The 26,532-nt window shown below is 49.6% G+C and overlaps 1 protein-coding gene across 3 annotated transcripts in view; it reads right to left on the reverse strand.

Moving 5' to 3' along the window:
• Positions 1 to 26,532, reverse strand: part of DAG1 (dystroglycan 1) — a 124,956-nt gene that overhangs the window by 74,527 nt on the left and 23,897 nt on the right. The gene's annotated exons all lie outside the window — the stretch shown is intronic.

Consider the following 26,532-nt stretch of genomic DNA (forward strand, 5'->3'; position numbering starts at 1 on the left):
AGTGAAACAGGTAATCAGGTAAGTGACATGGGCCTGGGTACCGCTAGGATTGGGGGGGGGAGGGGGAATCCATTCATCTTTAGGAGGCCTCAAATGCCTCTATACTAACACTTGCAGCATGGGGAACAAGCAGGAGGAACTAGTCCTCCTGCGAGCCAGCACCAACCCAGACATAGTGGGGCTCACCGAAACGTGGTGGGACCCAACGCATGACTGGGCAGTGAATATCAAGGACTACAGGCTCTACAGGAAAAGATAGGACAGGCAGGAAGGGTGGGGGTGTGGCGCTCTATGTCAAGGAGCAACACACATCCACAGTGAGTAACACTGGGTCAGAGGAGAAGCAAACAGAAGGGCTCTGGGTTAGAATACAATGGTGGGGGTCTACTACAGACCTCCCAACTAAGGGGAAGATCAAGACCAGGAATTCTTAAGTCAGCTCATGGAGATAGTTAGGTCCAAGGATGTGGTCATCATGGGTGACCTAAACTTGCCAGACATGTGCTGGGAGGAGCAGACAGTCAGGTCTGACCGCTCATGCAGGTTCTTAACTGACATACAGGACCTCCATCTAAACCAGGAGGTACATAGCCCCACCAGGGGAGATGCCTTGCTGGATTTGGTCCTGGCCACGGGCGATGACCTGGTACGGGGTCTGTGGGTGCTTGACCACCTGGGCGATAGCGATCATTGTCTGCTGGAATTCACCATCCAGCGCAAGGTGGCGAAAGCCTCCAGCAAGGCAGCAGCCCTCGACTTCAGGAGGGCGGACTTTAACGAGGTGAGAAAAGTAGTGGGGGAAGCACTGAGGTCCCAGAGCAGGAGGGAGTTGAGTGTCCAGGAGGAGTCGTCGTTCCTTAAGGAAACGATTCTCCAAACTCAAAGGGAAGTAATCCCTACATGAGTCAAAGGAGGCAAGAGGGCGCAAAGGCCCCCATGGCTCACCAAAAGCATCTGGAAACATCTCCAAACAAAAAAGGAGGCATACACCCGTTGGAAGGGAGGGGCCATCACAAGAGAGGGCTATACCTCGGTAGTTCGGGAATGTAGGGGGGTGGTCAGGAAGGCCAAGGCGGAAATGGAGCTGGGACTAGCGACCCAGATCAAGGACAACAAGAAGTCCTTTTTCAAATACATAGGGGGACAAAAGAAGGTGCTAAGTAACGTGGGGCCTCTGCAGGACACGCTAGGAAATCTGGTCATCTCACCTGATGGTAAAGCTGACATATTTAACAATTTCTTTGCCTCCGTATTTCTGAGGAGGGACCCGGATATCTCCCCCACTGCCACCCCCGAGGGACCTGTGGGTGGCACACCCAGGCCTAGGGTTAATGAGGACCTTGTCAGGGAACTTCTGGAGGGACTAGATGTATTTAAATCCACAGGACCTGATGATCTCCACCCCAGAGTGCTGAAGGAACTAGCAGAGGTCATTGCACGACCTCTGGATATAGTCTTTCTGGACTTCACGAAGGCCTTTGACACGGTCTCTCACCCCATTTTCAGTAAGAAACTAGGAGACAATGGTGTTGATGCCTACACAGTCAGATGGGTCACTAACTGGCTGGAGGGCTGCACCCAGAGGGTGGTGGTGGACGGGTCTTATTCGACCTGGATGGATGTGGGCAGTGGGGCTCAGTCCTCGGGCCCGCACTATACAATATCTTCATCAGTGACTTGGGCGAGGGGGTAGAAAACACCCTGTTCAAATTCGCAGATGACACTAAGATGTGGGGTGAAGTGAGTACGCTAGTAGGAAGGAACAGGCTGCAAGCGGATCTAGACAGGTTACAGGGGTGGGCTGATGAGAACAAGATGGGGTTCAACACTGACAAGTGCAGGGTAATGCACCTGGGGAGGAAGAACTAGCAGCATACCTACAGGCTGGGGAACTCCCTTCTCGCTAGCGTCGAGACAGAAAAGGATCTTGGAGTCATCGTTGATGCCACAATGAATATGGGCCGACAGTGTGGGGATGCGGTCAGGAAGGCCAACCGTACCTTGTCATGCATCCACAGATGCATCTCAAGCAGGTCCAAGGAGGTGATCCTCCCCCTCTATGCAACACTGGTCAGGCCACAGCTGGAGTACTGCGTCCAGTTCTGGGTGCACCACTTCAGGAGGGATGTGGACAGCATGGAGAGGGTCCAAAAGAGGGCCACCTGCATGATCAGGGGCCAGCAGGGCAGGCCCTACGAGGAGAGGCTGAGGGACCTGAACCTGTTCAGCCTCCAAAAGAGAAGGCAGAGAGGGGATCTAGTGGCAGTCTACAAACTAGTCAAGGGGGACCAGCAGGCATTGGGAGAGTCCCTGTTCCCCCGAGCAGTCCTGGGAGTTACAAGAAACAATGGACACAAGCTAGCAGAGGGTAGTTTCCAGCTAGACATTAGGCGGCGCTACTTCACTGTCAGGGCGGCTAGGACCTGGAACCAACTTCCAAAAGAAGTGGTGCTGGATCCTATGCTGGGGGTCTTTAAAAAAAGGCTGGAAGAACATCTGGCCGGAGTCGTTTGACCCCAGTACCCTTTCCTGCCACGGCAGGGGGTCGGACTATATAATCTCCTCGGGTCCCTTCTGACCCTACCAACTATGAAACTAGGACAAACTGCTGTTCAGCGTGGAAGAAAAGCAGCCCCTCCCTCTCCCAGTGCTCCGTGCTGCAGCTGCTCGCCGCCCGTCCTGCGGTGGTTATGTAGCAGAGACACAGGACAGCCCCATGTGGGCTCCAAACTGCTGCACCGGGAAGTGCTGGCCACAGGGGTAGAGGAGGGGCCGTGTTTCTCCTGCGCCATCACTGCTCAGCCCAGACAGGCGAGTGCTGGGTGCACGGGGTTGGGGCTATGTGCACGGGGTTGGGGCTGTGTGCACTGGTCCCTGCCTGTACTGCGGGGCCGGGGAACTGGGAGCAAGCGGGCATGTGGAAGTCAGCGACAGCCAGGCAGGAACATGGGGCCTATGCCGGTGTCCCGGGGCCAGCACTGGTGGGGAGCAGGAGCGTGGGGGTCCCAGCTGGCAGAGGCTTGATGGAGCTGGGCCAGCTCCCCACTGTCCCTGCTGGTGCAGCCCAACCCAGCTCCATAGACCCCTGCCAGCCCATGTCCTGTGCTCCTGCCACCCTGCTCTGGACCCTGCTGGTGCTGGCCCTGCACTCCCACACACCTGTTTGTTTCCACTCCCCCCGCTCCCACCAGTGTTTTCCCCACTTTCCTGCCTGCTCGCTGCCCGCTCTGCATCATGTGGCTCCCGGCTGCATGGCCGGACTGCAGGACTCAGCAGGAGCCGGCCCTGCCTCAAGGACTGGGGCAATCACTCATGGTCCTCCCCTGACCCCAACCCCTTCTTACCTGAATTGCCCGCTCCTGCGCAGGGAGGCATGAACAGCCCTACCAGGCCAGAAGTACCAGGCCAGAAGCCCCTGCTAGGCAGGGCGGGCCTGCCTTGCAGGGTCCTGCCATGTCTTCTCCTGGCTCCTACTACTCCTGGCTCCTGTCATTTTTAACAAGCAGTCTGGTGCAGATAAATATTTTAATTTTTCTGATTTTTTTTTAGGGGCCCTGCAGGCCAGATAGAATGGCCTTGTGGGCTGAATTCAGCCCTCAGGCCGTATTTTGCTCACCCTTGTGTTACTGTATCTTGGTTCTTTCTAGAAAGACATTTAGAGAAGGTGGGCACCACAGACAAGCTGAGGACATGAGCAAGGATTCAAGAGAGTGCTTCCCTTTTGCTCAACAGGATGAGACACCTAGAAGTAGCAACCACAAATCGTCAGGCTTTACAGTGATAAGAGCAGAACAGAAGGCCTTCCAACAAAAGGGAATCAGCAATAGTGTGGGAGAATGAGGCTGAGCCAACTTGAGGAAAGGCTGCAAGAGGCATGCCTAAGAGGCCTGAGAGAAAAGTGAAGCTACTATCTGAGGCAGAAGGGAGTACCCACTTCAGTTTAAGACCTCAGACCAGGAGCAGGTAGCAAAAGGAAGAGTGGGAGCTCTCTGTAAAAGCCTTGAGGAGTCACCTTCAAGCACTCTGCTTAAATACTTTTACCCAAAGATAATTCCTGGAGGCTGTGGCTCAGTGTGAGTTTCTAGAGCCAGAACTGTTTTACTGGAGTGATTTTTTTGTTTTTGAGACATATTTGCCCCAGGAAGGGAGCTTATTTTTTGTTCAGCCTGAAGGCTTAATTTTTCAAATAGCAAAAGGAGACCAACAGCTGGCTCAGACACTGGAAGGGTAAGCAAGCTCCTTGCAGCTATTTGCAGCCTAGAAAAAGAGTCTGCATTAGACAATCTGCAGCTGCCTAACTCTAGGGTTGGACAACCCATTCAGGTCCCAGAAAATTTGTCATAGCACAAATCTACAGTGCAAGTACACAGCTAAAGGTGTACTACCTCTGCTGCTCAGGAAGACAAATAAAGCACTGAACCGCACTAGTCTGTGTTCTAGCCAGTTTGCTTATTCCCCAGGCCCTCTATTGCAATAACTGTGAGGGCTCCTCAATATGCACCCATTAGCAAACACTTATCTAATTCAAGCATAGTGGAAGCATTAACACATGTCCACTGCTGAGGTGTGGAGGACAAGTGCAAGGGGCCCACATTCTAGACTGGATCCCAATCCACCTAAAGACAGACGGATGTTACATAGGAAAAGTGTGATCTTGGCTTGGCTACTTTCTAGCATAAGTTTGTAAATGTGACCTCCAAAGACAGCTGTGCTTGGGGTCAAGATTTCAGCAGCCCTCTGTGGAAAGCTGTCTAGAACTATGTACTGCTTTGATCCAGACATGTTCAGCTCATGTTGACATCCAATTTCCATTACCATATAATGATCCTTGGCTTTTCTTGTAGACAAGTAAGTGTTACTTGCTCACGAGGCTGAACAAGGGTATCATACAAGAACCCACTAAGGGAAGTGCGCAGCATCGAAAAGATCTGTGCACTAGAATAGGGGTTTTCAACCTTTTTTAATAGGTGTACCCCTGGCAGCTGGATGTGTGTGTGTGTGTATTGGGAGGGGGGCGGGGGGCAGGGCTGGATGCAGAGCTGGGAGGCAGTGGTTGCTGCCACGTGCAAACTCCATCCCTCCCCTGCATCCGGCCAGCGTCTGTGTGGCCCACAGAGGGGTGCCACTGCCCTTATTCCCCCCCCCCGGGCCCTGCTCCTGGGACGTGGCAGGGTGGTGGGTGGCAGCAGTCCGTCCCTGCCCACCTGCACGTACCCCCTAGGACCTTCCCAAGTACCCCCAGGGGTATGCGTAGCCCCAGTTAACAACCCCTGCACTAGAAGATAAAAGATCTTCTTTTTCTTCTCCCATATTGCAAACTCTGATGGCCAGCAAGGAACACTGACCAACTCCTCCCACTAGGAACCCTGACCAGAATCAATTCTGATTTTCAGTGCACAATGCCACAGTAATCTCGCAGATCAGAAATACAATTGTATGCACCTTAACTTTGAAAACGTAGATTTCTAAGAGGCACCTCAAACTATGCAGGTAGTAATATTTGCAATTATATCCAGACCTGTGTAGTCCAAAACAGCAGATTCATTTAGAACCAATCACATGTTTGTTCCATTAACTTTTTAAAACATTTGGAATACAGTTGACATACATTTGTGAAAGCCAGATTTCTGAGTCAACTGCGTACAAGCTGAAGCACTCCCAGCCCTGCAACAGTAACCACAAAAAACTGCTTTTCAAACTCTTCAGCTATAACCTATTAAATATAACAAGAGTGGTGGGCCAGTAGGGGGCACTCCTACACTGAGCCATCCGCCTCACTGCGCCCATCCCAAAAACAAAGCCTCAAGTGCCTCCCTTGGGGGTGCCTATGTCTGGCCAACCCCCTTCTTGGAGCACACCCACAAGCCTGGGGTACTGCTACCATCACCCGGACTCAGGTCTTTTGTCAGGGCCCTGTGCCACCTGGGATACACAGACCCTATAGACCTAGGGGCTGCTTAACCCCAGCAGGATATATCTCTGGGTGCTTCTTATAGGCTGAAGCATAGAAAGTAGCCTCCCTTAGTCAGCCAAGTAAAGGGAGCAAGAAGGCCTGCCCAGTCCCTCTCAAGCATGTACAATAAGGCTGGCTATAACAGATAGCTTTATTGGGTAGAGAAGATAGGCATGGGGTGGGATTAAAGTCAGAGAAGTAGCAAAAGAATAACCCTGAGCAAACAGAAACGGCTTGGTAGCCTTTTGATACATGACTAGAGTACATCAACCTAAGTTCCTCGTTAAGTTTCTGGTAAGTTATTCACTTCCACATCCAGCAAATGAGAGAAAGCTGCAGAGGTCCATGCTTCTGTGTGTGTGTTTTAAAATGTCTGCCTGTCTTCTTCCTGGAGGGACCCTCTTAAATAGCTCTCCTAACTTCACCACCTGGACCCAGTCAGGGACAGGTTATTTGATGCTGACCAATCCATTTGAAAAACATTAGCATTACCTATCGGAGGGACATTGGCTTAAGCCTAGCCCCATGTCATAAGGTCAGAACTCAGAACAACGGAAAGGTTAGATCCACCCCCTCTTACCTGAGCCAGGTCATATATGCAGTAACCTGGTGCAACCAGGTTGACAGATGTGTGAGAGGACAAAGAAAAAGGAAAGGGGGAAAAAAAAAAACTTGAGGGTGGGATAGAGTTCTTTCACACCAGGAACAAAAATCTAGGTGCGCAAGTCAGTTTTGTGAGATTTACAGGAAAATAGGGGTGATGCATTTTGGTTGTGTCAAACATATATCAGGATGGGTGCCCTGCCAGTCATCCTGCAGCAGGCACACTTACAGTGGTTATCAATCAGCTGAGATTAGAGGGCCTGAGGTACTAAATTGCTCATACCTAAATCATGTATAGAGATTCAGTTTCTACCACGAGAGTTGCCACTCTCTCAGTAGAAAAAAAAAGTGGGCAGATATTCAAGCTTTTTCTCCCAGAACAAAAATAGTCACAGGTTAAATTGCTACTAGGCAAATTTCTCATGGAAGAACATCTGAATACTTTCCCTCAACTTAACTCCTCCTGGAGACTAGGAAGAGTGGAGCTGGGGGAAAGGCTCCCATGCCTTCCCAAGCACAGGGTCATGAGCAGAGATCGTGATTTTCCCTAATAAAAAAATAAATAAATTGCAAACTCTCTGATAAAACCCCCAAAATCTGTGATTAAAATTTAAGGCCCCTCACTCTTCCCCTGCCCCACTCTCCTCCCAACCCTGCTGGTGCCCCTTATTCCTTTCCCCCAGCAACTCCCCCTCCCCCCCCCAGCCCTGCCAGAGCTATGGGGCCAGCAGTGCCCCTCACTCCCCCACCCCCACAGCTCTGCTGGTGCCCCTCACTCCTCATCCCTAGCCCCCTGCCCCCACCCCCAGCCCTGCCAGAGCTATGGGGCCAGGGACCCAGGTCCACAGCCCCCTGCCCAGCTGGAGGCGATGGCTGCTGCAGGGGAGCACAGCCCAGCTCTGCCCTGCTGCGGGCTCAGGTGGAAGGTTTGGGGCTGGCTCCCCTCTGCTGTGCACACTTCTAGGGGGGGCAGGGGGAACCCATGCCCCCCAGATCTGTGCATGTGGAAGGGGTGGGTGCAAGTTGCCTGCTGCAGGCTCAGGCTCCCACTCTGCTGCCCTCCCCCAGGGCCTCCACAGCCCAGCAGGTGTGACCCAGCACTTCAGGCCACAGTGGGGCCACACAGGGAAGCTGCTTGCCACTGCAAACTCCATGCTGCCCTGGTGACGTGTTCCCTGCAGGCACGGCAGCAGTGAGGGGCTGCTGCCACACTCCTGGGCAGAAACTGCTGCTCAGCACAGAGGAAAGTGGCCCTGCTGTCTCGCCGCTGCCAGGTACTTTTGGCTGCGTCTGCCCAGAGCCTGCACCATGCTAGGCTTCAGTGCGGCTCCTTCACCGGCGCCTCTGTGCTGCCCAGTGCGGAAGCAGCGGCTGTGTGAAGCAGCTACATGGCAGCTCACAAGCAGCGGTTAAAGAAGCTGCACCACAGTCTAGTGCGGTGTGGGCTCCTGGCAGCCACAGCAAAAACTGCCCAGGGAAGATGAGGGGGAGGGGTCACTTCCCCCCACACCAAGCAACAGTTTCTGCCCGGCAGCTGCTGCCGCTCAGCCCCAACAGGGAGCCCAGAGCCAGCGCCGTGCTCAAGCTGAGCAACAGTAGCGCAGGACAAACTGCTGCTCAGTGCTGGAGAAAAGCGGCCCCTCCCCCTCCTGCTGCCGGTGCTCTGTACTGCAGCTGCTTGGAGCCCACACGAGGCTGCCTGTGCCTGCTGTGCTGCCACCAGGAAGTGCCAGCCGGGCAGGGGGGGCAGCGGCACTTTTCTCCTGTACCGAGCAGCAATTTGTTCCCCGCTGCTGCTGCTCAGCCCGGACAGGCAAGTGTAGGGTCATGGCTGCATGTGCTCATCCCTGCCTATACTGTGGGGCTGGGGCGGGGGGCTGGGAATGAGTGGGTGCACAGGAGCCAGCGACAGCCAGATGGGAGCGCAGGGTCTGCACCATGTCCCGGGGCAAGCGCCAGTGGGGTCCACACCGGGGCGGCAGGAGCGCGGGGTCCTGACCAGCAGGGGCTCGATGGAGCTGGGCCAGCTCCCCTCTCTACCTGCTGGTGCAGCCTAGCCCGGCTCTGTAGACCCCTGTTAGCCTACACCCCTGCCATCCCACTCTGGACCCCACCAGTGCTGGCTCTGGGACACCAGTGCAGGCCCCAGGCTCCACTCACTTCCACTCCCCACCACGCCGCCACCACTGCTTTTCCCCACTTGCCTGCCCGTTTGCCAGGCACTCTGCACAACATGGCTCCCGGACGCATGGCTGGACTGTGGGACTCAGCAGGAGCTGGCCTGGCCCCGAGGACTGGGGAGATTGTCCACGGTCCTCCCCACTCTTCCTCACCTGAATTTTCTGCTCCCATGCAGGGAGGCATGAACAGCCCCACAGTCCCAGGCCAGAAGCCTCTGCTAGGCGGTGGCTTCCGGCTGGGGGGCGGGAGTCAGGTGGGCCTTGCTGTTCAAGGTCCTGCCATGGCTTCCCCTGCCTCCTACTGCACCTGGCTTCTGTTATCTTTGACAGGCAGCCTGGGGCAGATAAATATTAATTTTCTAAATTTTTAGGGGCCCCACGGGCCAGATAGAATGACCTGGCAGACCAGATATGGCCCATTGGTCATATTTTGCCCAACCCTGTGCCAGAGCAATTTAGAAGATGCCAGCCAGCTGGTCCTAGAACAGTGCTTATGAGGCCAAATTTTGAGTCTACCCGAATTAATTAAGCAGTAGGATGAAAGTAGCTTAATTCCCATCCATTTTATACAGCCCACAGGGCTCAAGATCAGTTGTATGATGAACCAGTCTCACAAAGCTCTGAGCAGCAGAGACACTGAGATATGTAGAGACTTAGAGAATCAAGTCATCTTTTAAAATATTTCTTTCCAATAAGAGCTAGGAACTTTAAGTGAAACAGTAGAGTGCGGAACTGATGGCTAAGGTCCTCCTCTCTCCACACACTCTGCTAGGGTATCTTGCTTGTCACTAGTAAGTAGTTTTAAATTCTACTATAGTGTCCATTGCTGCAGTCCTCCCTCTGCCTGGAGAAAATTATAATGGAGATGTGCATATTTAATGAATAACTAGCACTGATGACAGATATCTTAATAGGCAGGAGCCACCAACATTGAAATGTTGAAACACAACACATAATTAATGTTAAAGTATTGTCTAGCCAGAGACGCATGATCCCTGTAGGCTCCAGTCAGGGAGTGAATCCTAACAGAAGAGCGAAGTACATCCGTTTCACAAAGCAAACTTTTTTCCTGAGATTTTTAGTGTTAAATTTATTTATGTATTTATAAGTCTGACTAAAACAGTAGGAAAATATAAAAACCACATACTGGCCTTAGTGACTCCGGGGCCTAAAATAAACATGCCAAGCCATATTTGAAATGGTGTAAAAATAATTTGTTTTTCCTCCCTTCCCAGGACCTCTGCCTTGCAGACAAAAACTTCACAGGTTAACTATAAAAATACTTAAACTCAATACCACAGGAGAAACAGAAGGCTTACTCATGTCTTTCTGTTTTTTGTTTTTTTAAAGGAATTCCCAAACCTGCCTCAACCAAAGCAACAAATCAGCACACTGTGCTTTTAGACTCATCTTTACTTGCTCTGGGCAGAAGGCCAACAAGTATAACTTCTCCTTTATAAGAAACTTCTCGTTTAAGATGAACCAAATCTGAATTAATTCTGATGGTTTTAATTACCTGGGTAATTTTAGGAGACTTTTATTCCAAAGGCAGACAAGGTTCTTTGGGTGACACTGATATCTTTTATCCAATAAAATATATCAGATTCACCTAAAGAACCTTGTCTGCCTGTGTCCTTAGACCAACATGGATGGCTACAACCTACACCCGTTTTATTCCAAAGAGCATTTTAATGATAAACCTAGTGAGATAAACAGTGTTTCTCTCAGAACAAGCACGTTTGCTTTGCTTTCCCATGACAAATCTCACTATACCAAAAGGGAGACAACTATATTGACCTTTTTAAAAACTTAGTCCCAAACAAGTATCACTTCCTATGAAGTTTTGTTAATACTAAACTTTGAGGCTCAAAATATAGCGTCTGGCATTTTTAATAGGCAAAGCAGGCCTTTGCAGCCAACAAACTAAGACATTATACAATAAAACTTACCTTACAAGAAGTTGCATCTTTAAACCCATAAGCAAATACTAACCTATTTAAGTACAGATCTAAGAAAGGACCACAGAAGATTTTACAGTAAACCTGGCTATTGCTGACATTCATTAACGGCACTAAAAAGGTATCTGGGCTAAAAATGCAACCAAACATATTCATCCTGCAGTCCAAAGTCTGAGTGACACACCAGGTCCCAGAGTTTTGCTGCTCAGCCCACACAAAAGGCAGCATACGTAAAGAGTTAACTATTCTAGTAAGGGTTCTTACACAGTGTGTTCTCACCCTAATAAACTCCTGTGACACATGAAACAATCCATCTCATGTAACAGTCTCTTGAGCTATTATAGCATCATAGGTCAGATATCAGAAATGAAATTTTAAAAATATTTTAAATACCCCTACAGACTCTTTCCCAGGGTTTGCTCCCTCATGGAGTTAGTGATTTTATATGGTGGTCCAAGCAGCATTCCTGCTAATGTCAAGCTACAAACATCCCACTTATGTCTGCTTTCCACATTCCAACTTAAGATACAGCTTCAGAAATTTGGGCTCAATTTAAGGCAACATAAAATAAGCAGAAACTTTGGGGAATTCTAATTTAGGCAGCAGCATTTTAATTTTGGCAGGAGATGAAGGAAGAGAAAGTGGGCGGCTGTATTTATGCTGCTATGTGCAGCTGCTAGCTCAGGTTGAACCTTCCCCCAAGTACATTCAGCTACTGTATTTATTCAATCTAAGTTAACCCTGACTTTAAGACAACCCCCCAATAACTAGATTCTATAATTGGAAAAATTATAAAATTAGTTATCATTTTCCAAGTGTAAAATATAATTGTTAGAAGGTTGTCTTAAAAGTTGTCCGCCCCTTCTCCCCCACCAGCACTGCTATAAGCAGGGAACACCCTAGCTCTGGGAGGAAGGAGGGTATGAAAGAAAGAAGGGGATCAGGTAGCCCCCCCTTGCTCTCCTCATTTCTTCCCTCTGCAGCCTTCTTGCCCTCCTCCCCCACCTGCACCTCCCCACTCCCAGCTTCCCACAGCCTCGGCTCTCCCCACCCTTATTGCGAGATGCTGCTCAAGTTATGTTTCATAGTTTCATAGTTGGTAGGGTTGGAAGGGACCTGAGCAGTCTGACCCCCTGCCATGGGCAGCAAAGAGTGCTGGGGTCAAATGATCCTGGCTAGGTGATTATCTAGCCTCCTTTTGAAGACCCCCAGGATAGGAGCAAGCACCACTTCCCTTGGAAGTGTTCCCTCCTAGAGATAAAAGGAAGTGCAACTCCTGCCGGTCAAGCAGCAGTGTTGACACTGATGATTAGCCAGGCAGTTGAGACAGTTTCCATGTGCTCCATGCCCAGGAGGGAATCCAGCCTGATCTGGAGCTGAGCTGCACCTGATAGTACAGTGGGGGGAGAGCACAGGGGAGGGGGCAGCAGAAGCTGCAAAGGGCAAGCAGAAAACAGGGTGTGGGGTGCAAGAGGCTGCTGTGGGTCTGACTCTGGCCCCAACCTGGGCTCAGGGCCACAGTTAGACGTAAGCAGGTACCTCCCCCCACCCCACCTCATGCTGTTCAGGGGGGAAAAAACTGTTGTCTCTGATTCAAGTAAATACAATAATTTGTATTCTGGAAAATGAAATATTTTATTGTCTTTAAATTTAACATCAGAATTTAAAAAAAAATCTAGCACTAAGCTTTCAAGACCACTAGCCTTTACAGTTATTTGCCAGCTCACTTTGTGGGGTGTTTCCTGGTTCTGGGACACAACTGGTAAACTGCCTCAGAGTTGGGGATGCCAGGCTTCCCAGGCCACAGTGGGCAACTTGGCCCATGGATCTTAGGGCTTCTGAACCCTGCATGCCTCTTGCTCCAATGGATCGGACCAGGGAAATCCACTGAACTATGGGGCAGTAATAATCTGGGACACCCAGCCATTTTGGTATTTCCTTCATAAACAGTGCACAGTGATAAGCAGGTGATCCTGTGCAACACGCTTGGGGACCACCAAGCAGACCACCCCATACTGGCTGACCCTTAAGGGTGACACAAAGGATCATCTGCATTAATACCCTACTGTACCAATTATAGGTCAACCCCACATAAATGGACTTTGATTTTAGTGGTTCTTTCTGGAGGGGGGGAAAAGGTAAATTTATAATCTGTACCTGTTCCAATTTTCAATATTTTTTAACATGCTGATACCAAATTTGTATTCAGTATTCCAGTATAGCTTTTCCACGTCCTTTCTGAATTGTGGAGCCTAGAATTGGATGCAGTACTCCAGCTGCAGCCTCACCGAATACAGCGGGAGGATGACATCCTGTCTCGCTCAAGATGCATTGGTAAATGCAAGCCAGAGTTTTGTTTGCTTTGCCACCTGAGGTATCACATTGGTGGCTCATATTCATCTTGTGGTCAATCATGACCTCCAAGTCTCTTTCAGTCATGGCGCTAGCAAGTGTAGCATTGCCCTGCCTATAAGTGTGATGTGGGTTTCCCCCCACCAAACGTCCAAGGTGGAGCACCTTGCATTTCTCTGTATTGAATGCCATCAGGTTTTCATCTGCCCACCTTGCAAGCCAATTGAGGTCAGCCTAGATCACCAGACTATCCTCGAGTGCAGATACTCTTCCCCAAAGTTTGGTGTCATCATCAAACTTAGCCAATCCGCTTCTGACACCAGTGTCCAGATCGTTTATAAAGACATTAAAGAGTACAGGTCCGAGAACGGAGCCTTGGGACACCACTAGTCACCGAGTGTCATGTTTATTCGGTTCCATCAACTACCACTCTCTGGGTCTGACCTCAGAGAGAGTTCCCCAGCCTGTGGACTAGTTGAGGCTGTAGTTGCCCAATTTTTCCATGAGGAAATCATGGGATACCAGGTCAAAGGCTTTTTTAAAAGTCCAAATATATAATATCAACCTCTTCCCTTTTGTCCAGGTGATACATCACCTGGTCATAGAAGGAAATGAGATCGGTCAGGCAAGACCTACCCACAGCAAACCTGTAATGGCTATTCCTCAGAACACTGCCTTCTGCTGGCCTGCCAAGAATGGTTTCTTTGATCATTTTTTCCAAGATCTTCCAGGGACTGAGATCAAACTGATTGGCTTGTAGTTTCCCAGGTCTTCTGTCCTCCCTTTCTTGAATATAGGCACTACACTGGCCCTCTTCCAATCTTCAGGTATGTCGCCCGAGTGCCTTGAGTTCTCAAATATCCTTGCCAGTGGCTGCACTACGTCTGCCAGTTCCTTTAGCATTCTCCAGTGCTATCTATCTGGACCACCTGATTTGTGGGGGTCCAGCCTCTTGAGGTGCTCCCTCACAAGATCCACACCAATGGTGGGCATTTATTTTAATTAGGGGTGCACCGATAAAGATTTTTTGGGTTGATACCAATGACCAATTATTAACAAGCCATATCGGCCAATACCGATCCAATTGCCAATATGTAAGCCCAAAACCTTGGAGAGTAGCGTCTGGCTGGTAAGTCTGGGGGGGTGGGGGGTGGGGCCGGATGAAAGGAAGTGGGGGGGCAGATCGAGGTCCCCAGTGAGGGAGGGGCTGGTGCATGGGATAGAGCCACGAGCTGCTTCTCCTAGGGGGCGTAGGGAGGAGAGCAGCTCCTGCCATTGTGTGCACCCTCAGGGGAGGATTGGGGGGCATGTGCCCCCCAGATCTGTACATGGCACGAGGACAGGCTGCTGCTGCAGGCTGGGGCCAGGGGCGATGCTGGGCTCTTCCTGGTGCGGGGTGCATTTGGGGCAGGCAGCAGAGGTGCTGGGAAGGGAGGTTTGGGGGGGACTATGGCAAATTCTGGGGTGGCTCTAGCCCCCTTGTAGCCCCCCTCCCTGTGCTGCTGCCTGCCTTGAGCATAGCCCGAACCCAACCCCCCACTGGGAAGAGTCCGGCACTGCTCCCAACCCACAGTGGACAGCCTGCCCTCACCCCACACATGGATCTAGGGGGCACCCCCCATGCCTCTCCCAGGGGTGTGCGCAATCCCCCCTGCGCCTCGCAGATAAGCCACTTATGGCTCTGTCCTGTGCCCCGCCCTGGCTAGGCAGCGCCTGTCCCAGCCCCACTCCCTCCCTCATAGAGGGGGCCTTGACCTGCCCCCCTCAACCCCTTTCCTCTCTCCATCCCTTCCCCCCCACAGACTTACTGGCCGGACACTGCTCTCCAAGCTGCTGGGCTGCATTCCTGGCTGTGTGTATGCTGCAGCTGCACACATGCCCACAACATTAATTAGCAACATTATCAGCCACATCAGCCACAAAAAAAAAAGAATGCCAATTATGTGAAATTTTACTTTTAATTGGTGCCAATAGCTTATGAAACAATGTATCGGAGCACCTCTGATTTTAATAAATCCATGAAAGTCCCATCACATTTCTGGGAATTTAAAATTTCTCTTCTGAAATGTGTAAGGTATAAACTTGAAAGCTGCACGTTGGCTGTTTCAGATCATATTGTATAAAGTCTTTCAGAACCTCAACTGAGCGCCAGAAAGCGAGTGCCAGAGCCAAAGAAGCTTCAGTTAAAATTTTCAAGGCAGGAATGAAGCTTAAGCCAAAGAACACACTAAATACCTCTGCCCCATCCCACTGACTATATACATCAACTGCAGCTTGCCTTGTGTGCACTCATGATTTTTTTTTTTTTAATGTGCTAGTTATTTTACACACCTACTTTTCCTAGAGCAGACATGATGTTGAAGAAGTCCTCTGTACACCTCTCCATTCAACATTTCGTTTATCTGTATTCAAAAGGGCATACCTACAAGACTGATCAGACTCAAATATTTAGCTTAACCCATACTTCTTGTCCTGACCTGGAGACAACAGGTTATCTGTCTACCTACTAAACAAGCAGCCTTTTTTGCTGGAATACATAAGGTAAGACTTTAAACAAATAAGGTCAGGAATTTAGCCCAAACTTCTCCAAGTTATTTAAACTTTTGTCTCTATAGTGAGTGCTTGAGTGTTAAATCCTTCATATCAGCGAAGTGCAACAGGGTATGTTTGAGCCCCCAAACATGGGGGCGTGTATACACGTGGGCGTCTCGCTCCCACCCTCATGGGCAGAAGGGCTGGGCAAGGCACAATTTGTTGGTGGGCGCCATGGGCCAGATGAAAGTGCTTGGTGGGCTGTATTTTGCCTGCCCCTAAACAATTAATCGTTTAACCAATAAGTTAGCTTACTGATTATCCTTTAGCTCAGGGAGGGCAGTCTGGCAGAGATTGGGGGGGGGGGGGGGGACGGGGAATGGGAAGCCACCCAGTGCCCTAGCAGGAATCAGGAGGCAGAAGGGCAAGCAGGATGGAGGGAGGAGAGGTGAAAGGGCGAAGGGGACCAGTACCCATAGCCTAAGAGGAAAACAGCCAACTGATTCCTATATTAAGCAATTAGCTGTTTGTTCACAGGTGCTCCCTCCCTCCCTCACCTGGGCTACTTGTCTGACTGGACTTACTCCCTCCCCTCAATCAAAGCACTCTGGAAGGTGCTGTGTTTCTGGTTAGTTATTTAACCCACATAATTAAAAGAGAATAAAGGAGTATTTTTTAAACTACATTTACATCCTTAGCTAGACCCTTCATTGCTTTGTAGAACGACTGTGTGTCACCAATAGGAAAGTCCCAGCAGCTAAGACCTAAATGAAAAAGGGATAAGGAAACTAAACTGGTCCCAAAACTCAAAGCTTTTGGCTCAGCCTGAAGGACAAAGTTTTGATTTACTCACCAACTACTCATACAGTTGGCTGAGACAACTGCTAAAGATTAAGGTGGTCCCTTCGTTTCCATCCAGAGAATGAGAACAGACAAAGGGCTGGGAGGCTATATGGCAGTCTTTTCTTTGCTTTCCATACATTCTGAATACCAGGCAGTTAAATATCTAATATCACTACAACTTTCCCAAACTGATCATTGCTGTAGCTGTCTCCAAAAAGTTACATGGCTTAGCAACTCGGGGCTGGTGGCCCATGCTATAAATCTCAGTCAGAATTCTTGATTAGAGACAAGGAGAGATTGCCTCATTAGCAGGGATTCTGGTTTTCTCCATTTAAAAACAATGAATTCTCTCATAAAACCCCAATATTCTCTGATTTAAAAGCCCAAAATTCATGTTTTTCAATAAATTCAAAATGCCTATATATTTTGGTGTTTGATTTAGGTTATTTTATCATAGAAAAATCAGAGCTCCCCCTGCCCCCTTTGCTCACCAGGACACAGGTCCAGCTGCAGCTGCCACCCTGTAGTGCTTCGTGGTGCTGAGCAGCCCTGATATGCCGGTGCCCCTCACTCCCAACTCACAGCCCCTCAGCCCTGCCAGTGCCCCTCACTCCTGATGCACAGCCCTGCTGGAGGAGGCTCCCAGCTGCCAGGACTACAGGATCAGGGCCAAGGCCTGCAGCTTTCTGCCCACCCCAGCAGCACCAGAGCGCTGGCTGCCACACATGCAGCCAGAGTGGAACACAGAGCCTGGCCCACCCCTCTACACCCTGCAGGCAGCAGGACCAGAGCCGAGTGGGGTGGAGTGGAACACAACCTGTGGGGGGCAGGGGAGGATATGGACTGCCTGTTGCAGGGCCCTGCTGGCTGCCCTCCCCACAAGGCATCTGCAGCATATTGGGCAAGACCACATGTGACACCGGAGACGCTCAGTGCTGCTGCTGCTGCAGCAGGGACCCCCATACCAGCCACACCACCATGGCAAGGTGACCCCTACCCACCTAGCAGCAGTGGTGGGCGCAACTCCACACTGCTGGTGGCCCCCACTGCTGCCAGGTGGGCAGGGGGCACCTCACCATGGCAGTGTGGTTGTTGTGGGGGTCCCTACAGTGGCAGCACTGAGCCTCTCTGGCCTCCTGCGCTGGGTCCTGCCTGTTGGCCCATGGATGCCCACCGAAGGGAGGGGAGCAGGACAGGGAGCCCTGAGCATGCAGTGGGCAGCCTGCATCTTCCCCAACCCCATGCACAAATCTGAAGGGCATGTGCCACCCAATGCTCCCTCCCTGGGAGTGCATGCAGCAGCAGGGAGCCAGCCCCCCCCCCCCCCCCCGATAAGCCGCCCATGGCTCCCTTCCACTTCCCCAGCTAGGCCTGTGGCTGCACATTCCCACCCCTGGCCCTCAGGCCCCATTTCCCACCTCAGTTGGGCAATGCCCCAGCCCCCAAACCTGCCCCACTCCCTCCCTTGCTATGTGAACCTCAATATGCCCTACCCTGCTCCTCCCATAGACTTACCTGCAGGCAGCTGGGGGAACTGCTCTCCACTGCTGCCTGGCTGCATTGCTGGCCATGTGCATCGCACTCCCCCCAGCTAGAACTCTGCCAGCCTGCAAGGGGAAACCAGTTTCCTGCATTTTTCTCCTTTAAAGGAGAAAATCCATGTTTTTCTACAGAGAACGGAAAATCCGGATCCCTCCTCATTAGTGATAACACAAACCCAGCCCCCAAACATATGTAGATGAGCCACCATACAGTGATATTAGAAGTACAACCAACTGCTTTCCGTGTTACTGCTGTGTCCAACTGAACTTGTCTGTTCCTGGAAGCCTTAACTCGCTATTTTCAGACACTGGAAACTGGGTGCACCAACACGGCACAAATATCCTCAACAAAAATGGCCAGCATGTCCTTGAGTTTTGTGCCTCCTGTAAGCTGACAGTCTTGAACATCTATTTCCTGGCAGCAGCCACAGCAAGGTCACATGGAAGCACCTCCGCTCAGGACACTGGCATCAGCTTGACCTCATCCTGATACGTCACAGAAACATTAGCAATACACTACATGCTCAAACAACGCATAGCGCTGATTGTAACACTGACTACGCCTTTGTCAGGGCCAAGTTCCAATTACACTCTAAAAAGATCCATCATGTGAAGCCAAAAAGCAAATCTCGCCTCAACATCACTAACATGAAGGATTCTGACACTTGCTCAAATGCACATTGAAACTTTACACGTTTCTGAAAATGATCAACTTGATCCCCCTGTTGCTGACACCTTGTGAGAAAGCTTCAAGAACAAGACACTGGCTAGGGCAAAGGACATCTTTGGAACAAAGAAAAAACAACCGGACTGCTTCACAGCATCTGAACACCTGCTGCTCCTACTCATAGGAAAGAGAAAGCAAGCTTGCCTAACTCTACTTCAACAACCAATTAAGTCCAGAAATCTCAAGTTCAATGGCTGTGGTCCAGAAAGCCACCAAAGAATTTGTCCGGAAGTACTGGCAGGACCTGTGCAAAAAGATTTAGATCTGCTTTTAAAAGAGGGAACCCTTTGTGGTACCATGCTGGAATCAGAGGCACTTAGTCCAACTTCTTAAAAGACTACAAACCTGAAAATGAAAGATGGTACCATCCTGACTGCCAGGCAAGAATATCTTGACTGATGGACTAAGCATTACAAAGAACTCTACTCAAAGGATGCCATTATCTGTGATACTGCCTTAGCTGCCATTCTCCAGCTTCCAATGATACAGGAGCTGGACCAAACACCAACTCTCAAAAGATGTAGCAGAAGCTATCAAAGAGATTGCACCTGGGAAAGTAGCAGGCAATGATCAGATACTTCGGGAGCTCCTAAATGCAGGGGGGAGAAAGCTTGTGAGCAACATCCATGCACTTCTCTGTGCCTACTGGGAAGAAAGCCATATATCCCAGGATCTGAAAATGCAAAGATAGTTGCTCTATACAAAAATAAAGGGGACAGAGCAGACTGCAACAACTACCAAGGGATATCTCTGGTGAGTGTGGTCGGCAATGTGCCTGCAAGGGTCCTGCTGACTAAGTCCTTGCTGAGAGAGTTTACCCTGAGAGCCAGCTGGACACTCCACAACTGATCTGTCCTTCACACAGCATTTGTTGCAAGAAAAAAAGCCGTGAACAGGCACCTCTCTATGTAGCATTTGTTGACCTACAAAAGGCCTTTGATATGGTTACCAGGAATGGCATCTACTAGATCCTGTTGAAAACTGGCTCTCTACAAAAGGTGCTCTCCCTAGTCAAGGAGTTCCATGAGGGAATAAAGGCAACCATCCAGTATGAAAATGAAACATCATCTGAGTTTAGCATTAATTCTAGCATGAAGCAAGGCTGCATTTTAGCACCTACCAGCTTTGGTATCTTCTCTATCATACTTAAGCACGCTTTTGGAAACAATCAATCTGGCATACTAACCGAATAAAAGTTGGACAGCACCTTGTTCAACATCAGATGATTTCAGAGCAAAAGGCGTATCACCCAGCACACTATTCAGATCTGCTCTTCACAGATGATGCTTTATTCATCTAACTCACCTGATGAATTGCAGATCATGATGAACAAGTTCTCCAATGCATTCATCAAGATTGGCATGGCAATCCGTATCAAGAAAACTGATGTAATGTTGCATGGCACCAACATCCCACCCAAAATCACTGTTAATAATAATGCTTTGGGCAGCGTAGACCACTTCTGCTATCTCGGCGCAACACTTACCAGGTCAATTAGCTTTGATAGAGAACTTGATGCAAGAATCGGCAAAGCCTCTGTCACTCTTGGCAAACTTACTTCACGTGTCTGGAACAACAAATTGCTAGGCCTGAACACAAAGGCGTCCATCTATCAGGCTTGTGTCCTCAGTACACTCCTTTAGGGCTGTGAAAGCTAGGTCACATATTCCAAGCAGGAGTGGAGACTGAATGAACAGCTGCCACCTTCTCAGAAAAATCCTTGGAGTCACTTGGGACCAATGGATCACCAACGAGATTCTTGAGACAACTGGCCTACAGTCTATGCAGGCTATGCTGGACACTCACAGGCTTCACTTGTTGAGACACATGGAACACATGCCTCAAGATCACCTGTCACAGGCTGTGCTCTATGGCCAACTCAAGAACTGCCCATGATGCAGAGGAAGGCCAAAGCTCAGACACGGTGACAAGGTCAAGCAAGGTCTCAAGAAATTCAACATTCCTGCTGACAACTGGGAGAACCCTGCCCACAATTGCTCAGTCTGGAGAAGCTAGGTCAAAGCTGATGCAGTCACCGTAAAGAGCCAGAGAGCCCAGGCTGAGGCCCACAAGTGAGTCAGGAAGCACAGCGTGCCTCAGCCTCCATTTGAAAAGTGGACCTGAAGCCACTTTAGGAAGGTTTGCCATTTGCACATTGGGCTCTTCTTCCACACCATTGCCAAGCACCATTGACTGACTTACTTTGCCATGTCTCCTTTCATCTGTCAAGATGTTGGACGGCCACAGTACAGTATACTTCCAAATAAGCAATTCAGGTAGGCTAGTAAATGCGCACTCTGAAATTCTTCCCCTGGGAGAAGAGATGGCATTAAGAAAGTATGACAACTCTATAAAGTTAATATACAGTACAACTAACCTGTTTTCATATGAACAGTTATTGCATCTTAAATAGTCATCGTACTTAAATGGCATCCTATGTTTAGTCTGTGAAAGATCTGACATACACTACATAGAAGGGTGACTAAATGAGCTGACTTGGTTAGATAGAAGACCCTAGACAGCAACAGTATATCTTAACTCTCTGCAATAAAAACAGAGAGTATTTCTCATAGGGAACGATCCTAGCTACCACTTGGTTTTGGAAGCCCCTATTTCTACAGAGAACTTGTTGCAGTCCTCCAAATCCAAAAGCACAGCTATCTACCACATGGTCACAATTTTATGTAGGTTCCATTAAATGTGGAAAAAGGGGACGAATCACTCTTTGATACAGTTTCTGGTCTGAAGGAGCTTCTGATGGAGTTCAAAAGTCAGACTGTCACTTACACAAATTGCCAGACTTAGAACAATCAGAGAGGGTTTCAGGGGAAGCAATACAAGCATCTCAGATCAGGACAAAAAGCAGGAACCTGGAGCCCCAGGGGCTGCAATCTCAATATATTTTAGGTTAAAAGCAGGCTTTTCAACAGCTAGGTAGGAGATTGCCAAGACCACTAAGGCACTTCAAAGAAGAGAAAATGGTTACTGAAGAGTATCTTACATCTCCCCCTTCTCTTTCTACCAGGAGTCACTGATGAAGCAATACCCTGCAGGCTTCTGGAATGGGAAGTTGCTGTCTTCCCAAATGACCACATTTCTTAATGAAAGAAAAATCTAAACCCCAGCAACCCAATTAAATCCTAGTTTAGAGATTTAGGGCTTGTAACGTCCATGTAAGGAACTCTAGCAGTTTCAACTGGACATATTTCTATTCTGTTTCTTTCCTCAGGTAACATTTAAATGGTGTGCACTGTTAACAGCTATGACACTCTGGCAGTGTGTAAAGTGATTCCTTTACACTAGTAATTCCCAAATATACCTGTTGTCCAGTAGCACTCCACTTAAGCACCTGCTGGGAGACAATAGCAGGTCAGTCCCTTGATCCAGCTTTCTTCTTTCCAGCCTCTAAACTACTTTAAGGGCAGCTAAAAATACTTCTCTTGTAACTCTTCCATGTAAGCAATTGTTACATTAGTTGCCAGGGAAATAGATGAATGGGATTAGAAGGGAAGTGACTTGGAAGACCTTTTCCTATGAAGATGTTGCCCCAAAATTGTTTAAGAATCCTGTCTTTCAATAGAGCAGTTTAGGACAAAAACTAGAGAAATGTACAGCGTGACCAGACCAAATAATCTGTTAATTACTGAGGTAATATCACCTTGTCCAAAGCAACTGTCAAGGGACACATTTCCATTACTGCAGGTGACAGACAAAGTCATCAAGTGGCACAGGAAGCAGGCTTTGCTTCAGTTATGTTTCTGCACTAAAGAGTAATCTCTGGTGTGCCACCCCTGAAACAGTACAGTGGGCAAACTTCACATATGGCCTCAGTAAAGTTCCTACTTTCCCAGTAATATTTCTAGCCACAATAACAAGACTAATTCCTTTCAAATGAGAGTGTCAGGGGAAGGGAATACCATAAATAGGGCAGCTGGTTGCTTCTACAAGTCAGTTTAGCCTATATACTACTTCAAACCCTAGTCATCAAGGCTTGGACATAAATACAATCTGACCTTCACTGCTGTCTCTGTCAGACTCTCATCATCTGGCTTCTTGCAGCAAAGTCTTTGTATGGACCACTGGCACCCCCCTTCAGTCTCTACCTTGGAAATCAGCTGTCTTTTGTATCTGTATTCTATTAACTAAAAGCTACTAATGATATGCTCAGACTTCTAAATGTGCTTGGGGTCAAGCTACAAAACAGAATGAAGACTCCTACCAAAGACCGATAAGCCTATAAGCCTCAGGTATGGGATTTCAAGGGGCATTTCTGAACCTTTGCAGTCAGTTCCTCAAGTGGGCAGGCTTGCCAGGTCAAACACCAGCTTTCAGTCATTTGTTCAGAATGGAGAGTCAAGATATCTGTTAATCAATTAACAAGGATTTCTATTCTACATGAACTAGAAGAAACCTACCCAGAGACTCTATCCACAGTTCCAGTTCTTCAATCCATCCAGGTTGGAGACTGCCCTGAATATTGCATGGGGGTGTATGTGGAAATAGTTTAAACTAGGAGTCAGCAACTTATGGTCCACAATTTCAATCTGGCTAACAGATGCAGGGCCAGATTCAAAGTTTTTGGTGAAGCACTTGATGTCAGGGAATGTCATCTGTGGGTGCTCTCCCTGTGTTGCCAGGAAGATGAGCAGTGGTGGCAGGGGTCCTGGCACCCACCTGTCTGCCTCCAACCCAGGGTGGGTCGTTCTAGCTCACGGCTGGAAAAGGCTGTCTACCCTAGGTCTAACAGGGAACCTACAGCCCTGTTACTGAGAGCGAGAAGATGGAAGCAAACTGCACTCAATAAGTAAAGAGGAAGGCTAGCTATAGCATGATAGGCAGCCAGAGCCCTTTAAATGAGAAGTGCCTATTACTGTGTTGGTAGCACAGCAACAGTAGAGTAAACCCAAGAAGCAGCAAGAGAGCAAATGGAGTGCTAGCTCTGGTGCAATAGGCCATCTTGCAGGCTGCCCAGGGAGTCACATGACCAGAAAGGGGCAGAGATCTAGAGCATATAAACCAAGGAAAGAGGCAGAACAGTCTGGTCCTGGAAACTGAAGGTAAAGGAGCTCTGCAGGGAGCAGCCAAGTGATGGACTGTGAGAATGCTGGCTGCCTACAGAGGTAAAAAAAGCTCACAGACAAGGTCAGCCCCACTCCCTCCCTCACCACAGGGGCCTCAATCTGCCCCCCCACCCTCCCCTCCTTCCTTCACAACAGACTTACCAGCCAGACCCAGCTGCTCTCCACGCTGCCAGGCTGTACTCCTAGCCACCTGGGTGTTGCCGTGTGCATGTGCACAACCACAGTGCATTTATCAGACACATTATCAGCCACACCAGACAAAAAAAGCCAATTGCCAATACTCTCAATTTTCCTCATATTGGTGCCGATCCAATATGGGACTGATACATCGGTGCACCTATATATGTTTTTCCCCATGTCTCTCAGTGGCCCCACTATGCCTAGAGACAGCAAAAGTATGTGAATACCCACACTTACAATTCAAAGGAGTCCACAACCACATTCACAATTTTTTAGGGGTTTGCAAATGAAAATTTGAAAACCACTGCCTGAGAGCAGCAGAAACAGAACTAGGAAGCCCACAGCGTAGAGAGGTGAGAACAAGGACTAGCAAGCCTGCAGCCCGAAAGGGGCAGAGATTGGGTCCAGGGGGTCCCACATCCCCGAGAGGCAGAACTTGGGATCAGGGGGCTCACAGCCTAGAAAGGGGCAGAGATTGGGGTCAGAGGACCCACAAACCCAAGAGGGACAGAGAACAAAACTTGCAAGCCTACATCCCAGATAGGGGTAGAGATTGGGGCCAGAAGGCCCATGAGCCCAGAGAGAGGCAGAAATTAGAGCCAGAGGGCACACAGCCCAGAGATAAGAGCGTAGGAGGGCAAAATAAGGGCTAGAGACCAACCAGCCAGACCCAGTGTGGTAGGTCTAGGCCAGGGGTTGGCAACACGACCATGCCACACAAGTCCATTTTGCTCAGCACGCCACAGCCAACCCTGGCTCTGGGTAGATGCTTCCACCGATGGAGCCCGGGCTGCTCCCAGCAGGGCTTGCAGCATCCCAGCTGCCTGCTGGGAGCAGCCTGGGCTCCCGGCTGGCAGCAGCTACCCAGAGCCGGGACCAACAGCTACGCCAGGCTCCAGAGTCCAGGAATCAGCTCTGTATTGGCATGTGCACATGTGCCTTGGAGCAGGCAGTGTGGGAGGGGCCTGAGGCAGCGCAACCCCGGTCTCTCCCCTACTCCCGGCACAGAGCTGGTGACTGAGCTCCAGAGCCCGGCGCAGCTCTTTGTAGCCAACCTGGGCTCTGGGCAGCTGCCGCAGGCAAGCTGTAAATAGCTGCGCTGGGCTCCACAGCTCTGGCATCAGCTCCATGCTGGTGGCGACTGCGCAGCAGGGCTGGGGGGCAGGGGCTTTGGGTGGAGGGCAAGGGGCACAGGTAGTGCATCCTGCCTTCATTTTGTTTTTCTGGCATGCCAGCACTCCGGCACCTTCCGAGGTAGGCATTGTGGTGTTTTTCAGCACTCCAGCCAAAAAACATTGCCTACCCCTGGTCTAGGCCAAAGGGACCAGCCAGAGCAGTGAGGGCAGAAGCCAGAAAGGCCAAAGCCCCAACAAGGGAGTGAAGGCCTAAGGTAACCTGGTGGTATGGGGCAAGGTGCCCATTTAAGTGATGACTGGAAACACCTACGAGTCATGGGCACAATTGTAGGGGAGTTTGAGGCCATGATTAGCTATTAAGATGATGAGCAGCAAGACTGGCATTCATGAGAGCTTTCTTGGGGAATGCCAAAGCAGCCTCCTTTTCTAAAGATATAACAGCATCAAGGCATGGCAGGAAAGGAGAAGGGGAGATTGCCCAAATGGAACCAGGCTGATAAGGGCTGAGGGTGGGTTCAAGGGGATTACGGCCACCCGTGGGGTAGGACCCTGTTACACTTAGTTTAAATGATCTAGAAGTCAAAGTTGCATTGACTTTAAATAACAGTTGCGCTCAAGTGACTCAGTGGTTTTGAAAAATCCAATCCCTGGGTACCTATGAATGAATTTAGGGATTTTAAGCTTATTTCACTTCTATTTTGCCCCGTATTACTTGAGTCTCAGTAGGCAGCTTGATTCCAATGGAAAAATATACTTTCAGATTATAAAGTACAAATAATTTACCTTCCACAGGGGTGAGCTTTTCATCAAACCCTTCCACCACTATACTAAGCCAATGAAACTATAGGATATTTTGATTCTCCATAAAATATGGAACAAAGTCGTACCAACCCAGCATATGATCCCAATATATAGCTTGGGCCTATAGCCAACTAGAGAGTACTTAAGTGATGATCCTGTCCCAAAACCAATCAGGACAAGAGCATAATCCATACAAAATGGCACCATGTTCACAAGAGTGGTGTTTTGGCCTTCACTGTATCTTATTTACCTGAATCCAAGACTAGTCTGAATTTAATGTATATAATCAAATTATTGGAGGGGAGGGGGCATCTTAAATTCATCCCACTCATCACCACAGGAGGCAGTGGCAGGGGGACAGGTGATAAGGGAGTCAACTAGCCTGACTTCTGACCCTTGCCTCCCCCAGGGGCCCACCCCCTGACACCTGTTCCTGCAATTGCCTGCCACTCCTCTGCTGCAGCCTCTCCCCCCTGCCCCACCACTCTTTAGCTCCCTCATTACCTTCTGGCTCGGACCAGGCTCTACCAAGGTCTAGGTCCAGCCCAGCCCCAACCATGCAGCAAAGTGCAGTGGAAAGGGGCAGGCAAAGGATAGGAAAGAGGCTGTAGCTGCAGCTGCAACCCCAACCTCAGGTCAGTGTTA

Source organism: Alligator mississippiensis, chromosome 12 (genome assembly GCF_030867095.1).
Source record: "Alligator mississippiensis isolate rAllMis1 chromosome 12, rAllMis1, whole genome shotgun sequence".
Lineage (NCBI taxonomy): Eukaryota > Metazoa > Chordata > Crocodylia > Alligatoridae > Alligator > Alligator mississippiensis.